General features: G+C 30.5%; 1 protein-coding gene across 4 annotated transcripts in view; it reads left to right on the forward strand.

Annotated features, from left to right (window-relative positions):
- Positions 1-6697: 6697 nt before the first annotated feature.
- LOC115232317 (cysteine/serine-rich nuclear protein 3-like) overlaps positions 6698-19201 on the forward strand; it is a 181350-nt gene continuing 168846 nt past the window's right edge. For all 4 annotated transcript variants that reach the window (XM_029802143.2, XM_036515515.1, XM_036515524.1 and 1 more), the window contains exon 1: positions 6698-7173. The gene's annotated coding sequence lies outside the window, so the exon portion shown is untranslated. The remainder of the gene's footprint in view (positions 7174-19201) is intronic.

The raw sequence follows: 19201 nt of genomic DNA on the forward strand, positions 1-19201 counted from the left end.
AGAAGCACGTCGTATATATGTATATGTATATATATATGTATGTGTTTGTCCCCCCCAACATCGCTTGACAACTGATACTGGTGTGTTTACATCCCCATAACTTAGCAGTTCGGCAAAAGAGTCCGATAGAATAAGTACTAGGCTTACAAAGAATAAGTCCTGGGGTCGATTTGCTCTACTAAATGTGGTGCTCCAGCATGGCCGCAGTCAAATGACTGAAACAAGTAAAAGAGTAAAGAGTAACATACTTCCCCTCATTATCTGAAAAAAATGAATGAATCAAGAATTAAACTCCCAATAAAGGTGTCAATCACTACAGTGAGAGATTTTCTTTTGCACAATGTTGTTTGTGGTATGGTGTACTCACAGATGTTAATTCAGAAATTACATGGAAAAACCACATATATGTAACCTGAGTGCCATTTTGGAATGTACGTTCACATGGAGTGAGGCTGGCACTAGAAAGACAAAGGCTAATGATGGAAAACATTTACAATGCATTTGAAGAGAATACTTAATTGTAAGTAAATTTTAATTTATACTCTTTGATTTCACTAAGGATAAATTACTTCTATGCCTGAAGGGAGAAAAATAAAAGAGGAACCCAATTATCTTACCTGACCATCAGAAAGGAAAGAAAAAAAATATATTAGGAAGCGCTAAGGTAATCTGCTATGTTAATGATACAACTTCGTTAATGATAGGAGATAAATAAATTTCATTCAGAATCAGGGACTATGATCTAAATATAGGATGTTGATTGTCATGATCATTGGTTTCAAATTTTGGCACAAGGCCAGCAAGTTCAGGGGTGGGAACTAGTCAATTATATCGACACCAGCGCTCAACAGGTACTTATTTTATTGATCCCAAAAGGTTGAAAGGCAAAGTCGACCTCAATGAAATTTGAACTTACAATGTAAAGTTGGATGAAATACCGCTATGCATTTTGTCTGGTAGGCTAACAATTCTGCCTGCATACTGCCTTATTTGTCATAATTATTGGCTATGAATGATCAGCCATTGGCTGTTGGTCAGCAACAGTATCTGGCAATCTGTAATTCTATCACACACCAGATGATGGTTTGCTTCATTCTACCCAAATAGAACAACACCAGTATGAAAAACAGTTTTTCCAATGAAGAAACACATTTGAATATTCTATCAATATTTTCCCAAACCAATTCTACCAGTTCATGATCAAGATATTCACTCTTAGAATGGTAGATGTTATGTCTTATATTATATTACTTTTTGGTCTATTGCATACTTAAGAAGAGTTGTAAAATTGATTGAATAGCTTCTGTTATCATTTACCTTTAATTTGTTTCAACCATTACTTTGCAGCCATGCTGGGGCATAGCCTTGAAGGATTTTGTCAAATTCAAACAAATTGACACCAGTATTTTTTTAAAAGTTTTGTACTGGCTGTGTGGTAAGAAGTTTGCTTCCAAACTACATGGTTCTGGGTTCAGCCCCATTGTGTTGCACTTTGGGCAAGTGTCTTCTACTAGAGTCTCAGGCCGACCAAAGCCTTGTGAGTGGATTTAGTAGATGGAAACTGAAAGAAACCCATCCTATATATATATATATGTATATGTATATATTTGTGTGTCTGTGTTTGTTTCCCCACCATCACTTGACAACCGATGTTGGTGTGTTCATGTCTCTGTAACTTAGCAGTTTGGCAAAAGGGACCGATAGAATATGTACTAGGCTTACAAAGAATAAGTCCTGGGGTCGATTTGTTCAACTAAAGGCGGTGCTCTGGTAAAAGAATAAAAGAATTCTATTGGTCCCTTTTTTGCTGAATTGCTTAGTTACAGGGATGTAATGAAACCAACACTGATTACCAAAGTGAGGACAAAACAAAGCAGCACACACACACACACAAATATAATACAACTACATGGACTTCGATAGATTATATAATCCCTGGTACTTTGTATGATATTCCATCCATTTCATGAAACAAGGAGTGGACAAATAAGGGGAAATAACTTGGTAGGATAGAAAAATTGCAGAGGATTTCTTCAAATATACCAGTTCAATTCACTTTGATATAAACACGTATCTATGTACATGTTATATATATATATATATATATATATATATATATATATATATATATATATATATCTATATATATATATGTACATATATATATATATATATATATATATATATATGTACATATATATATATATATATATATATATATATATGTACATACATATATATATATATATATATGTACATATATATATATATATATATATATATATATATATATATATATATATATATATATATATATATATGTATATATATATATATATATATATATATGTACATATATATATATATATAGATATATATATATATTATATATATATATATTATATATATATATATAATATATATATATATATATGTACATACATATATATATATATATGTACATATATATATATATATATATTATATATATATATATATATATATAATATATATATATATATATATGTACATACATATATATATATATATATATCTATATATATATATATATATATATATATATATAATATATATATATATATATATATATATATATATATATATATATATATGTATATATAACAAAAACCTTTTATTTGAAAATAGGCTATAGTTGGCGACAGGAAGAGCAGTAAAATAATGCTGTTTTGAAAAAAGAAATCCATGCACAACTTTGTGTATGGAAATAGAATAAAAAAGAACAAAAACACGTACACGAAAGTGTAAATACATACGTACGCGCGCGTATGGACCTTTATACGATGTACACACATACAGTCATGACAGGCGCCTGTACAATTTTAATTTATCAAATATTCACACACAAAGCATTTAGAAACAAGAAATTCTTGTAGAAGACGATAGCCCAAAGTGCCGCATTATGAAATCAAACCCGGAATCACATAAATACAAAGTGAACATTATAACCACATAGCTATACCTGCACCGATGTTCTCTTAATTCATTGCAATGCCTCCTGCTGAAACTGCATAGTTCATGCAGAATTAAGTGTAGTACTTGTGTGACGAATGTATAGCTTTTATTTTCTCAATAAGTGACAAAAAAGAAAAACAAAAGCAAGAACAATATTTTATAATTTTAGAATGAAAGCACTTAAAACTTTAAGCAGTAAGTCTGATGGAATTAAAATATCTAAACATGAGAAAATATATTTCTTCGCGTAATAAAAAGAAGAAAATGAACAGAATTTTTTAGGCGTAAGCCTACAAACTTGTTGGGAAAAATATGTATATAAAAATCTTAAAAGATCGTGGTTTCAAATCTAGTGCTAGTCTCCTCATCATCTAGGAAATACATTACAGGTTATTTGGTAGTTTGTGGATTATGTGTGGAATCAAATAGGTTCTTTACCAGCGTAACAAAATAGGAATAAGAAAAAAAAAACAAAGCAGTAATTATGACACTACATTAATGGCAATAATAATGGATTGTTTAACAATTAATAAAATTATTCCATCGGTATATGAAATGAAAAATAAGTTTGAATAACCCATCCACCCACACACCAGATTCTTATAACATTAACAAACGGTATGGTGTTAGAAAAGATATGGCGCGAATTTTCAGCGCTGTACTAATTGTACGTGTTCATGTTTTCTTCCATCAATTCTTCCTTCCTTCAAGGAGAAAACATCCCGCTGCGTCGATCTGATACAAATATAACTGCAGCTATATTTGTCCGCTTTTCTTTCTCACGCTCACTATGCTCTTACTATCTTCAACTCAGATTTTTCCATCACTTTTCTCACATCCTTCTAAGATTCCATGGTTTTTCTTTTCAACAGGGAAGAAGAAATAAACACTAAATTTATTATCATTGAGTAAAGGAAAAATATTGCTTCTTTGTTAGTGACAGAAACGAAGTAATATTGCTTGAAACAACTAGAAAATTATTTTACAGAAATGAAAATTATTTTATTCCCAAATGGTTTTCTCTGTAATTTCAACGAACCAAGTTTTAATAATATTTTTGGAGACAAATTTTAAAACACATTCGTAGAAATATTTCCTTGTTTTTATAAATGATACGACTAGCCTATTGCACGTGGTAATAAACAATAGCTTAAATCGCATGACCTTTGACCACATAGTCGAAGTAATGTGACAAAAGATAGAAAATGGAATAGACAGGATGAGAGGTAAAAAATGTTTCTGCTATGTTTTTTGAAATTTAAGACCCTTACATAGATAATTAAAACTTAAAATATATGGATTGTAGTTTTGTTTCTCTATTAGTAATATTAACTGTTAAAGAATTTACATTTTCTGAGAAAATTTTAATTTTCTATTTAAAATATTTAGGTGAATGTTGAACTGACGTCCCTATTTTAATTTTGGACTCGTCCGTATTCCTGATTATAAAGGAAGTGAATATGACTGCCTGTCAGTGACGTCAGACATATTTGTGAGAGTAGAAAGACGAGTTGCTTGTGGAAAAGGGAGGAAGTGAGAGTAAGAGTAAGAGAAAGATACACGGAGAGGAAAAGACAAAAGGTAGAGAGAGAGGGGAAATGGGTAAAGAGAAAGATATATATATAAGAATGAGAGAGAAAGAATTGAGAAGAAGCCAAATAATGAAGGGGCGGATTTAATAGAATGAAAAATTAAAAATAAAGAAAAGGTAAAAAGTCAAATGCAACAGAGAAAACGAAAGAAGAAAATAAGATAAAAGGGAGAAAAGAAGAAAAGCAATAGTAAAATATCAAAACGAGAGATTGAGAGAAGGAATGAAATGAGAAAAAGAAAATAAGTATGGAATACGGATGGAACGAGGAAAATTTGAAGTAAAGGAATGAACGAATGAAAGATAAAGAAATAAAAATATGAAAACGGGAAGAGTAGTCAATGAATCAATGTGGAAGACAGAACGAAGAAGAGGACAGGGACGAATAATTGGAAAAGAGAGTAGATAAAGGTCAGAGAATTATGGAGAGGAGGCATGAATAGATAGATAGATAAAGATAGGGGGAAGGGAAATGGAAATGAATATAAAGGATCTGAATAAAAAGAGAAAGTAAAAGAAAAACTAGGAAAAGAAAAATATATGGTTAATATTTAGGTTGGTGATGATATTTGGAATTAATGAAAATAAAAATATTTCAAGAATAAAAGTGATAATAAAAATATAAGCGGGTGGAGGAGGGCTGAAGACCTGTCCTTGATCTAAAGTGAGGCCATTGGTCAGAATATATTTCTGTCTAGAAGAACCCTCACTCCCATCTCACAGTAACCCTTCAATTATTCCCTGATTGTTTCATTTTTATTTTTATTTATTCCTATTTTTTAAAGCTGACCAGAACTTTTTTGCGTGTTATTCTTTTCTTTTTCTTTTTTACTTGTTTTAGTCATTGGCTCTGGTCATGCTGGGGCACCACCTTGGAAAGGTTTCAGTCGTAAAAATCGATTCCAGTATTTTTAAAGCCTGGTTCTTATTCTATCAGTTTATTTGCTGAACCGCTAGGTTTTTACATTTTTTCTATTTATGAAATTACCATTTATTTTTTTTCTAATCTGTCAATTATTTTACAATTCTACCAAAGAAATTTAAATCCGAGTTTAAAATAAAAGTAAATTTTAAAAAGAAACTAATTGTTGAATAAAAAAGTAAATAAAAATCCCTCCCCACAAAAAAAAAAAAAAAAAACTAGATCTGAGCTGCGTATTTAAAGTGAGTCAGAAAAGAGAAAAGAAAACCAAAAACAAGTGCAACTTTTCTTTCTGCTAAGGTGAGGAAAGAAAGACAAATTGAAATAAGAAAAACCATTAGAAAGGGTTTCATTTTAAAAACCAAAACGTAAAACATAAAATTTATTTCTTTTCATTATCATCAGAAACATATGAAAACTCTGTAAACAGAAGAAAAAGTTTATAAGATGCTTTATTAAAAAAACAATAAATAAAAATTTAAGAGAAAAAAAAAGGTTTAGCCGGGGTAAAGTAAACTATCAACGCAGCCATCTGTCCGGCCGAATGTTCGGTAGTATTCGTTTGTTTCCGTGAGTAGTCGGCTGAACAAGTCCGTTTAAGGAGGGTAGTGGTGGTGGAAGCAGTGGTAAGACTGTCGAGTGAATGAGACAGAAAGAAAGATAGACTATAATATAAAAGTTGGTCTCCTCTCACTGCCTTTACCTATATTCTAAGTCTTATTTAGTACTGAATAGCTGTACAGTATAGTCAGTAAATGTAGTGAGTGTGTATATATATATATATATATATATATAAATATAACTATATATATATATATACATATACACAGCTCTACGTCTATATGTATGTCTGTCCTCCTTCCTCCGCTGCTCTAGAGCCGCCACCTCTGTATTCTATCTTTTCGTCAAAAGACGGCATTTTCCACTGTTAAAATAACTCTTTTCGTATTTTATGAAAATACATGGAGTTTTCTGAACAAAAAAAAAATTATATAATATATGATTTATATATACATATATAGACAAATAATAATTTGTTATTCCACTACCGCTAAATTTTAACAGTTGCGTATACATATCTATGACTGTGCGTGTGTCAATACATATATAGATATATATATATATATACATATAGCTCTGTATATAACTATATATATATATATATATTATATATATATATATATAATATATATATATATATATATGAGATTATGTATGTATATGTGTGTATATATGAGCAAGTGTATGTGCGCTGCGATGAACTGAAGGTCACATCAGAATCGTGGTTATGCCTTGGCTACTAACACACCGCTTTCCATAACAACCCGGCACACACGCACACACATGTATCGCTGTATACATCTGCGCACGCGCGCTTCTGTGTATGTCTGTAAATATACAGTTTTACTCCTGTCACATGTATACATTCTTAACGTCAGTATGTATAACAGTGTGTAACCCGTCTTGGTTCCTGTAGTGAGTTATATACGTATATACATACACATGAAAACAATATAGTATATATATTTATCTATATTTATATACACAAACCTGGACATATATATATATGTGTGTATGTATGTGTAAATATATACATACATGTATAAATATATTTTTAATTTTTCCTTGTCACCGATAAAATATCTAGCAGAAGCCTCTTGGATCGGTAAGTTTACATATATATAAATGTGTGTGTGTGTGTATGTATGTATGTATATATATATATATTTTTTTAATATATATATATATATAAATGTACGTTACGTAGAATATAAAATATTCTTATTGTTTCCTATATATATAATAATAACATCTATCTTGTTTTCGTTAAGCGACAACACACGTTCAACTATCCATCCACACTAAGTCTTTTATTGTACATCAACCCCTTTAAGTGACTAGCACAAGTTAAGAAACAAATTAAATATACGATTGCTAAAAACTTCGAATCGTAAAGTTTACAATATTTTAATACTGACAAAGTTTTTTTTAATGTTGTATATATATATATATATTTGTGTATATATATATATTTGTCAAACTTTAAACCTTCTCATGTTTCGAAGCCAATTCCCTCGATGTATTTACGTCTGTTTGATGATAAATTAACTACTCTGGAGATTGTTATGAATGAACCATCTGTCTATACGATGTTGAAATCATATTTAAACGACGAAAACTACCACGAGACAAATATTTATGTCATTTAATCCTTAACTTGTGTTGATTTTTTTCATTTATTTTACTATTTTAACAAATCTTGTATTATTTTCATATACTTTCAATTCACCTCCTCTGAAGCCGGTTTTTTACTCACGTCTACGCAGACACTCAAACACACACACACACACTCTTATAGAAACATATATTCAAAAACGATGTTGATATTTGTTTTTTAAAGTTGTTAATTTGTCAGATTTCCTTGTTAATATTTCAACTTTATTGTTTTTATTTTTTAATCTATAACTATTTTAATTTTTCAGAAAGATTGTCTATTCATTCGTATTTTCTGTTTCTTTTGTGTTTTAAACCCACACCTACATGTCAGTTTAAAAATACCCACCTGTGTCAGACAAGAACCTTGAATCAATCAACACAATTCCTACCTATATCTGACAACTCTTCCCTTTAAATACCTTGATGTTTTTGCTTGAATTACTGATGTAGTGAGTTCGATTTCGATAGTGTGCGCGAATCCCCTTGTTGTCTACTAGACAAAACTAGCTATCCACCCCTTGTATATAGCATCATTGTTTCGTTTTATAGATAGGATTATAGTTAGATATTTATGTGTCTATACATATTTATCTATCTATTTATTGCTTAATATTTACATGTTTAAACAAAGCCCCATGTTAATTAAACTTTCAAATTTTGATTCCCTCCTTACATCTGTATATCCCAAATGACATGCTTCATTCTTTGTCTGTAATTGTGTTGTTGAAATACCCCCTCCCCCATCTTGTTTATTTTCAATTCTTAAATGCCAATATATAATTATTTTATTAAGTAGTTTCATCATCTTACCCACCACGTATAGGAAAACATAGTAGAAGTGAAAAACCCTAATTCAAATTCTTTATACCACCAATTTACCAAGTTCTATGTGTATTGTCTTTATTGTTATATTTATAACCCGATGATGGTTTAGTTTAAATAGTATTCGCAAAAAACCCCCAAAAAACTATCCACTGCCCCCCAAAAAACAACAAAAAAAAACGAGGGTGGCATCATGTTCATAACTTCAAAATAGTTTAAGTGAACTTTGAAGATTAAAAAGATTTCAGGACATATTAAAATTCTTGAGAATTTCATAGTATTACAATATATAATATGAGTAAAGAATGATTTATTCATTTTCATAGAATTCCTTTGTTAATAATATATAATTAAAGTAAAGGCAACCAAAGTACTGTTGGGTTTTTCATTTGGTGCTATTGTTTCTGTAATGACAGGTTTTTTTTTATCTAAAATTGTTGGACGTCACCGAAAAGTGCTGCGTTTGTTTAAGATTTTTGTATTCCCGCCTTCTCGATTGTGTGTGTTAAAACTTCCTTAAAGAAATTCAATCTAATAAGCAAGCTCTTCTCTGATGTCTGTATGTGTATGTGTGTTCCTTCCTTCTCTCTCTCTATCCGCGTGTGTGTGTATTTGTGTGTATGTAAGGAATCTTGGCAGTCTATTTCCTTCCTCTGTCTTTCCTCCGTTCTCTCATTTCTTTGGCGTCATACATCTGTCTTCATTTCCCGGTCTTCTTTTCTCCTCCCGCAACTCATTGCTTCTTCTTCATCTTCCCCCACCTCCAGAAATCGATTCGCGAAAAATAAGACCAGTTGAGTTTGATAAAGTAGAAGTATTAGTACTAGTGATGGTTGTGGTGGTGATAATTGAGTTATTGTTGTCTTCCTCTTTTCTCTCTTCTTAAATTGTTTGGAAACTTTTGAACAAAAGTGCAAAGTTTTAAACTGAATCTCTTAATCTATAAAGTTTGATGATAAATTGTTTAAACTTTTTGGATAAGAATATAAAATTCTTTGTTTATTCTTTTACATTGTGCTTCATATTTGAGTTACCAATACTTGAATAAATTATTTAGTCAGCTGATAGCTACTTTTTACTCTGTAACATAGATATATAGTAAGAATTTTCTGAACAACTTTACATAAAATCTAGAATTATAAAAGACCGCCTTCAAATGTCTTCTAACTTTCCCATGTGTCTTTTTTTTTAATCTACAATTTTTAGCGGTTATTTTAAAATGTGGAAACTTATAAACCCCAGAATTTCAATTTCCTTTACCTCCTAGTTTCTAAATCTATTTTAAAGTCTGTTAATTCAAATTATTAATCAATGAAGCCATGACTTGAAATATATTCCCGCCTTTAATAAATTATCTCCTATCAACACACCCATCATTTAACACCCTATTTTTCCTTTTTTTTCTAAATTTTGCCTATCAATTTATGTTGGCATTAGTTTGGATACATTTTAATATTGCCATCGTCATTCTTGTCATTGGTTAGTTCTTCAGTGATCCCATCCTTTTACATTTTTAACAATTAATTTTTAATTTACCAAGTTTTACTTGTACACTGATTCATTCAGATGGTAAAATAATTGTTCTTTTGTTGGTGTTGTAAAAGATTATAGATATGTTGTTCATTTATAAAATCAATATCTCGATACATTTTGGAATGTGTGGTTTGATTTCGTAAGGGGTGAGTACTACTTAGTGTGTGTAGAGATGATCTCTGTTAGAAATATAACATTAATGAGAAAGAGCTAACAAAGAATTGTTAATGATGTGAACATTTTGACTTGTGGAGAATCTGTTGTAAATGCTTATGTGATGGATAAGCATTCAGTTCTTCTACATTTGGTTTTCAGTTGGGAATCTTTCTGAATCTGAACTCATTATTAAGCATTTTCATATTTAGAATATAGCAAATAATGAAGCAGCAGTCGAAATGGTTGCTCAGAGAATTTGAAATAATCATTTAATATATCTTTCATGTAAAGCAGAACACCAAAATGACTCCTTGTAGGAAGGAGTAAATAATTGTTCAAGATTTTGGCAGATTAAGTCTCCGACTCAAAATGGCAACATGAAGTTTTGCAGACTGACTTAAGAGACAATTTATAAAGGTTTGAGATGAATTTCTTTTTCATTCTCTCTCAATTTCCTTCAGTGTTTAAATTGATTTTCTTGTGAATATAATGATTTTTTGCTTGTATGGCTAGATATCCTTACCACTAAAACTAGGAGTTGTTTTTGTTAAGGGGGGGGGGGAAGATAATGAGCAAAGAGAAATAACTCAAGTGAGCCAACGACATGATCAGTAGTTCTCAACCATTTTTTTGCCTGGACCCCTTTGATTTCTGTTTTACATGGATGGACGGACCTCCATAGATATTTTATGTTTAAAAAAATCCCATTATATTTTTAGTATTAAAATATTGCTAGGAATTATATAAAAAATTATTAAAATATCTTGTTTATTGTAGTATAACCAGTTCATTGCACATACATTTCAACAAAATCTTATAGGGATCCCAGTTGAGAACTTCTGATGAAGATAATTAAGGGCTGACATACTGAATGACATACACCAAAGATTTCTAAGTTAGTCGAGGTCTCTCTTCTAAGTTGAAGAAAGCAAACAAAAACCTAGTGGCAATTGTTGATGACTCTCAAAGGAAAATTACATTCATTGTCTGTTAGGCAGTGTAACAATTGTAGACATGCTTTGATTGTATTAGACTGGGAAAAGTTTCAAAAATTGGAGAATATTTTCATGCATGTCTTTCTGTTTAACTTACCTGTATTTCTCTTTAACAGGTAGGCTATTGGCCTACTTGTTATTTCCTTTAACTTGCTTTTTTTTTTTCTTTTAGATTATTTAAATTTTCATTACTTTTTCTATAAGTTGACTGATTAAGCAAGCCCACCCTACTGATTAACTGTCTCTAGCTGTTGGCTTGTTATACCAACATATATCAGATTTTTTTCTCCCTTAAAAAGTTTTTGTGAAATTAATAACTTAATTTTTTGAAATTATTTTCCCGTTCCTTTGAGTGGTATTATTCCCACTAGGCTTTTGTTTCTTTTCTCAACATGGATGGAAATTTACACTTAATGGAGAGATTTTTTGTATATATCAGTCAGTACTTTACCACTTAGCCTCATCAGTCATGTGAAGTGAAGCATGCAAAGCCATGTATTGTGTTGGTCATAAGATTTGGTCTTATTTGACAAACTTTATATCCATTGTGTCTATTACCCTATGCACTTGAGCTATTGTGAACTGCTTCATGAGAAAATATGGGGAAAAAATTATTACTTATTTAACCATTTCGTTAACATATTTTTGTTGAAATATGCTTCCTTTGTTTTAGTTAATTTTGAAAATAATGAATTTAGTAAAATAACTTTGTCGTAAAGGCCTCTGTTTAGAGCAATTTGAAATTTTGATAGGTTTTAATTTAAATCACTTTAAAGCAGGAAGTTTGTATTTTAGAATGAGGAATAGTTTCAGGTGAGTCGGTGTCAAGAGGTGTCTTGGTGCAATAAAAATTAAAGAGCCATCAATGATTGAGCTTGTATGATGCCTAATAATGTAAAAGTTTGTTGCTTTATATCCTGTCTCTCGCATTCTCAGTGGGTACAGCAAATGTTACATTTGTTTGCAGTACTGAGTTTCTGAATTTCTTCCATAGAAAAATAGACTGACTTTGATAGACTTTCATCTTAACCAGCAAGAAATTTATCTTTCATTTTAATGCTTAGCCAAATAAAGTTGAAGATTGTCCCCATGGATTTTTGTTAATCACAAAGGATTAAATTTACATTTACATTGATATAGATGTGCATAATGATGAATCGGGATTTTTAGCAGAATGTAAGGACACATTTCATCTGTATTTGTTTTCATTTGACTGTTGAGCCATGAAATTCAGTAAGAATGATTTTTTGTGCATATAAATTAACTCAAGACTACAGCAGAAGACTCTTTCCTACAGTGTTGTGCTGAGGGATAGAATCCAGATTCATATGATTGCAAAGCATACCTCTTAACCTGTTTTGGAAAACAGTTTTGCGGATACAATCCTTGGCCATTTTAAATATTAAACAATTTTCAAAGCAGTTTATACATAGACTACAAAGCAATGTGTATATATATATACATTACAAAACAATTTATATGTAAAATTTCTCACTGTTGGCTCCTTGTTATGAAAACTACAGATAGGAAATATATTTTAAGGAATGCCTTTACAAATAGTACAGATTTTTAAAACTTGTTCTTAAACCTATTTGAGCACCCCTCAGTTAATGCATGCTAATGTCTTTATTTTTATCTCTGTGGACAGAAAAAAAAGTTGGCCTAATCTAATTTCAATCCTTGGGATATTTTCAGAAATTATACGTCTTCCTTTGTCTATAGAAATATGTTTACTGTTATTTATAGTCACTAAATATTCTGACTTCACTGAACTGGTTCATCTGATTTGCACAAATAGTGTTTTCACTGGTTATGTAGTGTCAATCATTTAATTATTGATATTCTAAATAGTGTGTTGTGATATTTTGAATTATGCACTAAGATATACTTTGATAAGCAATATGAGTATTTTACCTATTATTGTGACAAATAACTGAATGTACTTGGGCTAATGGAAACAAATGTCATTTTTTTGTCTCTGTTGATAGCAAACGGATAATTAGCTTGATCTGGTTTATGTCCTAGTTTGGGTCTTTTTGAAGATCACACACCATCCTTATAGCTATTAAATATCAGGGTTTCTCTAAATTGTTTAGTCCAATTTGCATAGTTTTTGTTTTGCTGGTTACATTGTCATTTATAAAATTATTGATGGCACCAAACTGTATTTCATAATTTAACATGTACATTAAGGTATATAATTATAAACAATTTAAAGTTTTAGCCATCATTTTGATATATAACTGCATACACTTGGGCAATGGTTTCACTGGATATCAGTCTTTGTTCAGATCTCTTCATAGACAATACATATACTTTTGTCTGTCCACTTAGATATATATCTTGTAACTATTTATAACTACTAAATATTGTAACTTCAGTAAATCAGTTAGTTTAATTTGCATAAATAATAACCAATAATTGAATTAACTCAGACAAATTCTGGTAGCAACAGTGCTATAAACATAACTTTAAAATCCACATTTTCAATTAATATATTTTTTTAATCTACAGGCAATAGAAATTTTTACTAGTTTTCATGTGAGAATGAATAGCGCAATATATTTCACACTGAACAATTTTAGTTAAGTCAACAAATCTAATCAAATATGTTCAATAATTTGTGTTCATCTTATTTGTCTAGTTTATTTCTGAAGATTTCATTGTCTATTACATCGTTAAACGATGCCAATTAGTCTGTACTTTAAATGACATTTCATTATTTTACTTAACTAGCACGGATTTTGTTTAACTTCAAATTGATGGTGCTTAATAACATCTCGCCGTTTGTTTTCAATTGATGCCAAAAAATAATAATCAAGTAAGCTAAAATAAAACTTGAGATTAATTATAGAATTTTTAATTGATATTATCACTTCAATTAAAAATTACATAATTTTAACTTTTACTTTCTATTTCTATATCAATTCCAAGAAATATTTTTTGTAACTGATATTGTTTCAACTCAGTAATAATTTACTGGAATTTCGTTTAGGAAAATATATTCTATCTATAAGATTCTTGCTGCATTGTACATTGGCTCATCCTTGGGTGGTCCCTATAGGTTAGCAGTTTTTCTGAGAAGATATTGCTACTTCTTTGCTTAACTGTTCTCTAGAAATGGAAAATCAGACACTATCAGTGGTTTCTTCCATGACCTTTCTTACAGAGTTACCATTTTTGATGGCTTATAAGACACGTTCCAAAAGAAAAAAAATAAATAAACCTCAAAAAAATTGCCTCAGGTCCTACAAGTAAAGTTTGAGCCTATATTACATGCTATGACACTTTAGTTAGTTTAATTTGCATAAATAATAACCAGTAATTAAACTAAGATAAATTCTGGTAACAACAGTGACATAACCAAACATAACTTTAAACTGGTCATATCTGGCCAAAATATTGTTTTATGTTCCAACTGACCATCTTCAACCTTTCATGCTTATCCTTCAATGTCATCATAAAAATAAGCAATTACATCATTGAAATCTCAAAGCTACAAGATAATGCATGATTAATTCAAAACAATATGAATAAATTGGCATTATATTTGATAGATTAATCTGAATGCTAAAGGGTTAATGCACTAAAATCTTTGTTTTTCCTGAAAATGAACAGCTATTGAAATTGGGTTGTTTCTTTTATGCCATCAAATATGGTAATATTGAAGAATTGAAAGGCAGCGAGCTGGCAGAAACATTAGTATGCCGGGCGAATGCTTAGTATTTTGTTTGTTTTTACGTTTTGAGTTCAAATTCCGCCAGTTGCATACTAGGGTCAATCTAATTGACTGGCCGCCTCCCCCCAAATTTCAGGCCTTGTGCTTAGAGTAGAAAAGAATATTGAGAGAATTGATCTCGGTATTGAACTGGTAAATCTTTATGAAGCCCAAGTAGATAAAAGGCAAGGTTAGCATCAATTGTATTTGAACCCAGAGAACACAGAAAGCGTTAACTAATACTAAGTATGATGTTGTCTATGGTCATTGTTCTATCATTTCTGCACATTTACCACATTATCAATGGTATATTTTATCTTTTGTTCCATATTGAACTATAGACATGCTGTGGCACCACCTTGAAGACTTTGGTCAACCAAATCAACTTCAGTTCTTATTTTTTTTTCAGTTTGGTACTTGTTCTATTGAGCTCTTTTGCTGAACTGCTAAGTTATGGGGGGACATAAACTAATACTGGCAGGGTGGGGGAACAAACACAAACACACACATTGTAGGCTTCCACACAGTTTCTTTGTACACAATTCACTCAAGGCATTAATCGGCCCAATGTGCCACACAGTGGGACCGAACCCTAAATCACATGGTTACCTACCTTTTTTTAAAAAAAGGCGTATTGTGATTTCTCTATTAAGACTTAGGTCGTTTAATGATTTTTGATTCCTGATAATTAATCATGGGAGAAAATAAGTTGATGGAATTTGTCCAAGTATTCAAGTAGAGTGACTGTCATCTGGATCAGGTTCAGGCTTATCTATCTAGCCTTAAGGGGCACCAGTTGTTTGACTTTTGTATCTGAAAAATCAGGAAGATGATGATAGTTCTAAATGTTGTCTAGCGAAGTTTCTTTCTCACATCTCAAAGCAATCATCTTTAACAGGTTATGCAATCAATGTAGTACAGCCTTCAGCAACTCACTGATTCACTTATATTTCAGTATGTATATGTATGTATGTTTATATATATATATATATATATATATTTATTTATTTATTTATTTATAAAAGTGTGTGTATGTATGTATAATATATATATATATATATATATATATATATATAATCATCATCATGATATATATATATATATGCATGCACATATTACATTATATTATATGTGCATATATATATATATATATATATATATATATGTGACTATCTGTGTGCACGCTCACACATAAACAGTAGGAAAACCTGCAAACTAGATATAATGTAATAAAATAATGCTCCAGTATGGCCAAAACTTAACAGTACAAACCAACAAAAATGCTGGTATTCCTGTTCAGAACTGACTCATTTTCAACACAGCTTATCAAGACTACTTTGTACCCCCCCCCACTTTTTTTTATTCATAATATTTTTAGATTTTATTTCTCATTCAAGACTATACAATATAAATATATTTTCTTTTCTCTCGGTATCAAATGTTAGTAATTAAGTATAAATTAAGTTGGGGTATTTCTCTCTTTTACTCATTCCTGGTTTTGAGTTTTTCTTTTTTTTTTTTCTTTGGTTAGATTTCACTGAGAAATAAGTTTCTGAAATAATTTTGGAAGTTTTCTCTAAATAAAATTATGTCCATTTAGATTATTTTACTGTTATTAATATTAATAAAGTATTTTCCCGATATGATGCAATTTTTATCACAGAAAAACTAAAAATGAATGAAGCTGGAATAGTCTGTAAACATTTTGAAGTGTGGGGTCGGGGTGGGGAGAGATTTGTGATCCAGCATCAACAAGTCTTTATAATCGAAGATTAGTATTTAATTAAGTCATTGTTGTTGAATGAATGAGTCTTGACCTCTCACTCCTTTTTTTCTTAAGGTAGTTTATGTATAGATATACACACACACACACACACATATTCCTTTCAAAACATGAAAAATTAGTTCCCGCCCTTTCATTTCTAAACCAGCCTTGTACAGTAAACTACAGCTTTTAACAAGCAGAATTGAACCAGCTTTCTGCGCTACTACCAATTTTCAGACTGGTGACCTATTTTCCACGCAGCTCTTCTCTTCCTGCTTAGTTCAACGCAGTTGCTCGCTTACTGATCAATTCTTTTAGTTTTTCTTTCTTTTCTTTTTTTTTTTTTTTTTTTACTTTTTGTTTGTTTGTGTGTTTGTTGTACTTTTATTTTTCTCAGCAAGGTTAAAACTGTTGTTGACAGTGATTGTGACAGAAATTTCAGTCACCTGCTTTACTCTCTCTTTCTTTCTTTCGTTCACTCTCCCTTTTTCTTTCATTCACTCTTTCGTTCTGTCTCTTTCTACGTTTGCCTTTAAAAAAAATTGATAAAAATCTTTTTTTTATATATTTCATTAATATTCTATTTTAAGATTCTCGAAGAGTTTATATATAATTTTATATTTAAAAAATGGAAAAAGCCTCTGCTGGTGCTTAACTTTCTTTTTTATTGTTTTTTATTTTAAGCAAGTATTAATTCTAAAAACAAGTGTGGGTGTATGTATAATAGATATCTGGAAAAATAATTCTAAAAGTGAGACCTAATTTCTTATTTATTAATTTAATGTTATCTTTTTCGTTACTTGATGGTATTTCCCAGAGAATTACAAAATAGCTCTTTCAAAATTTTCTCGAGAGTTAATCTTTTCTTCATTCATTGGAATTCATTCCTTGTTTTTTCTTTTATTTGCGGGATTCTAATTCGTTCAGAAACGTCATTATCGATAGCTTATATTCCAAGTTCGAAACCCGCCCGGGTCGACTTCGCCATTCATCCTTCCTGAGTCGATAAAATTAAGTGCAAAAATCTGTTTTAATCAATTTTCCTCTCCCTCAACACCGAGATTCACTTTGTATTTCACTCCCTCACACAGCAGGGGATTGTAAATACCAGTAATGTATTTTGGTCGATTAAATTAATTACACTCCCTCATTCAATAGCTGTATCCTTGTACCAAGACGAGAAATTATTCATCATTATTATAATTGTTGGTTAGGCGGCATTTCGCCCAACTAAGATTTTGAGTTCAAATTTCGTTGGGGGTCGGCAAAATAAGAATCTCTGGAGCAATGTGGTCGTAATTAACAAATCCTTCCTTCTAAAATTGTTGGCTTCGTGCAAGAAGAATCGTTAGCATGCCAGACAAACTGCTTCCGCAACATTTCGCCCGAGTTCAAATGCAGCCAAGGTTGACTTTACCTTTCATCCCTTCGGGGTCAATGGATTAAGTACAGTTTAGCATTTTGGTCAGTGTAATTCGACTATCCCCCTCCCCCAAATTTCAGACTTTGTTCCTATATTTAAAAGGATTATTATTATTAGAGCATAATATAGTGCTGAACCAAATAAATTGAAGTGTGCCTTTATCTTTGTGGGGCCAATTAAAGCAACAGTAACCTCTCTCCCTATATTTGTGACTTTGCGTCTATACTAGAGAATCGTTGTCATTATTTAGACTAGTTTATTTAATGTCACTATAAAATCTCCAAGCCTGTTGTGTAATTCATAAAGTGTTTCTAAAAATATTCGAATATTGAAAAATATTTTAAAATCAAAAGCAATGTTTATTGTAGTTTAATAAATGATATTTTCTGTTATAGTATTGGTACTCTCTCAATATATTTGTTGATGTCTTTCTTACCAAAGTGAATGCTACTGGATGTCAAATGAAGCTTATATTTTTACTTTTACACCTTGTTTTGTTGATAAATTTGATGCAGTCTTTAATTTAGTGTCAACATATTTAGTATATAATTTTTTTTTTAGTTTCTCCAGAAAGATTTCATTATTAAATTTCTAAGACTATTTTGCTTTTGGTGTAGATGTTTTTTCTATCTTTCACATTCATTGACTCTTGCAAGCATTGTTCTGTATAGTCTGAAATAGTAAAACATCGTTTAGTGTGGAAGTTTATTGAGAAGCAAGTATGATGTGATGCTAACATAATATTTCACTAATAAACAAGTTTAAAACCTTTTTTTTTTATTGATTGTTAAAGAAGAATGACAATATTTAATCCAAATTAAATTTGTTATAGAGAATTAGATTTCGAATCAGTAAAAGATGTTACCTTCTACATTGAAATTCTACAGACTGAAATAAGTTTAAAGGTGGAATGTCAGTATTAAGTGGGAGTGTTTCTACTGCTGTGGTTGATACATATAAAAGACCCAAATAAAAAGTGGTATTATTTATTCTCAGCATCAGCACTCTTTGGTATTTGTATAAAAGTGATGCATTCTGAACTCCCTACTCAAATTTTGTCTCACC

The sequence above is a fragment of the Octopus sinensis genome, linkage group LG2 (genome assembly GCF_006345805.1).
Source record: "Octopus sinensis linkage group LG2, ASM634580v1, whole genome shotgun sequence".
NCBI lineage: Eukaryota > Metazoa > Mollusca > Cephalopoda > Octopoda > Octopodidae > Octopus > Octopus sinensis.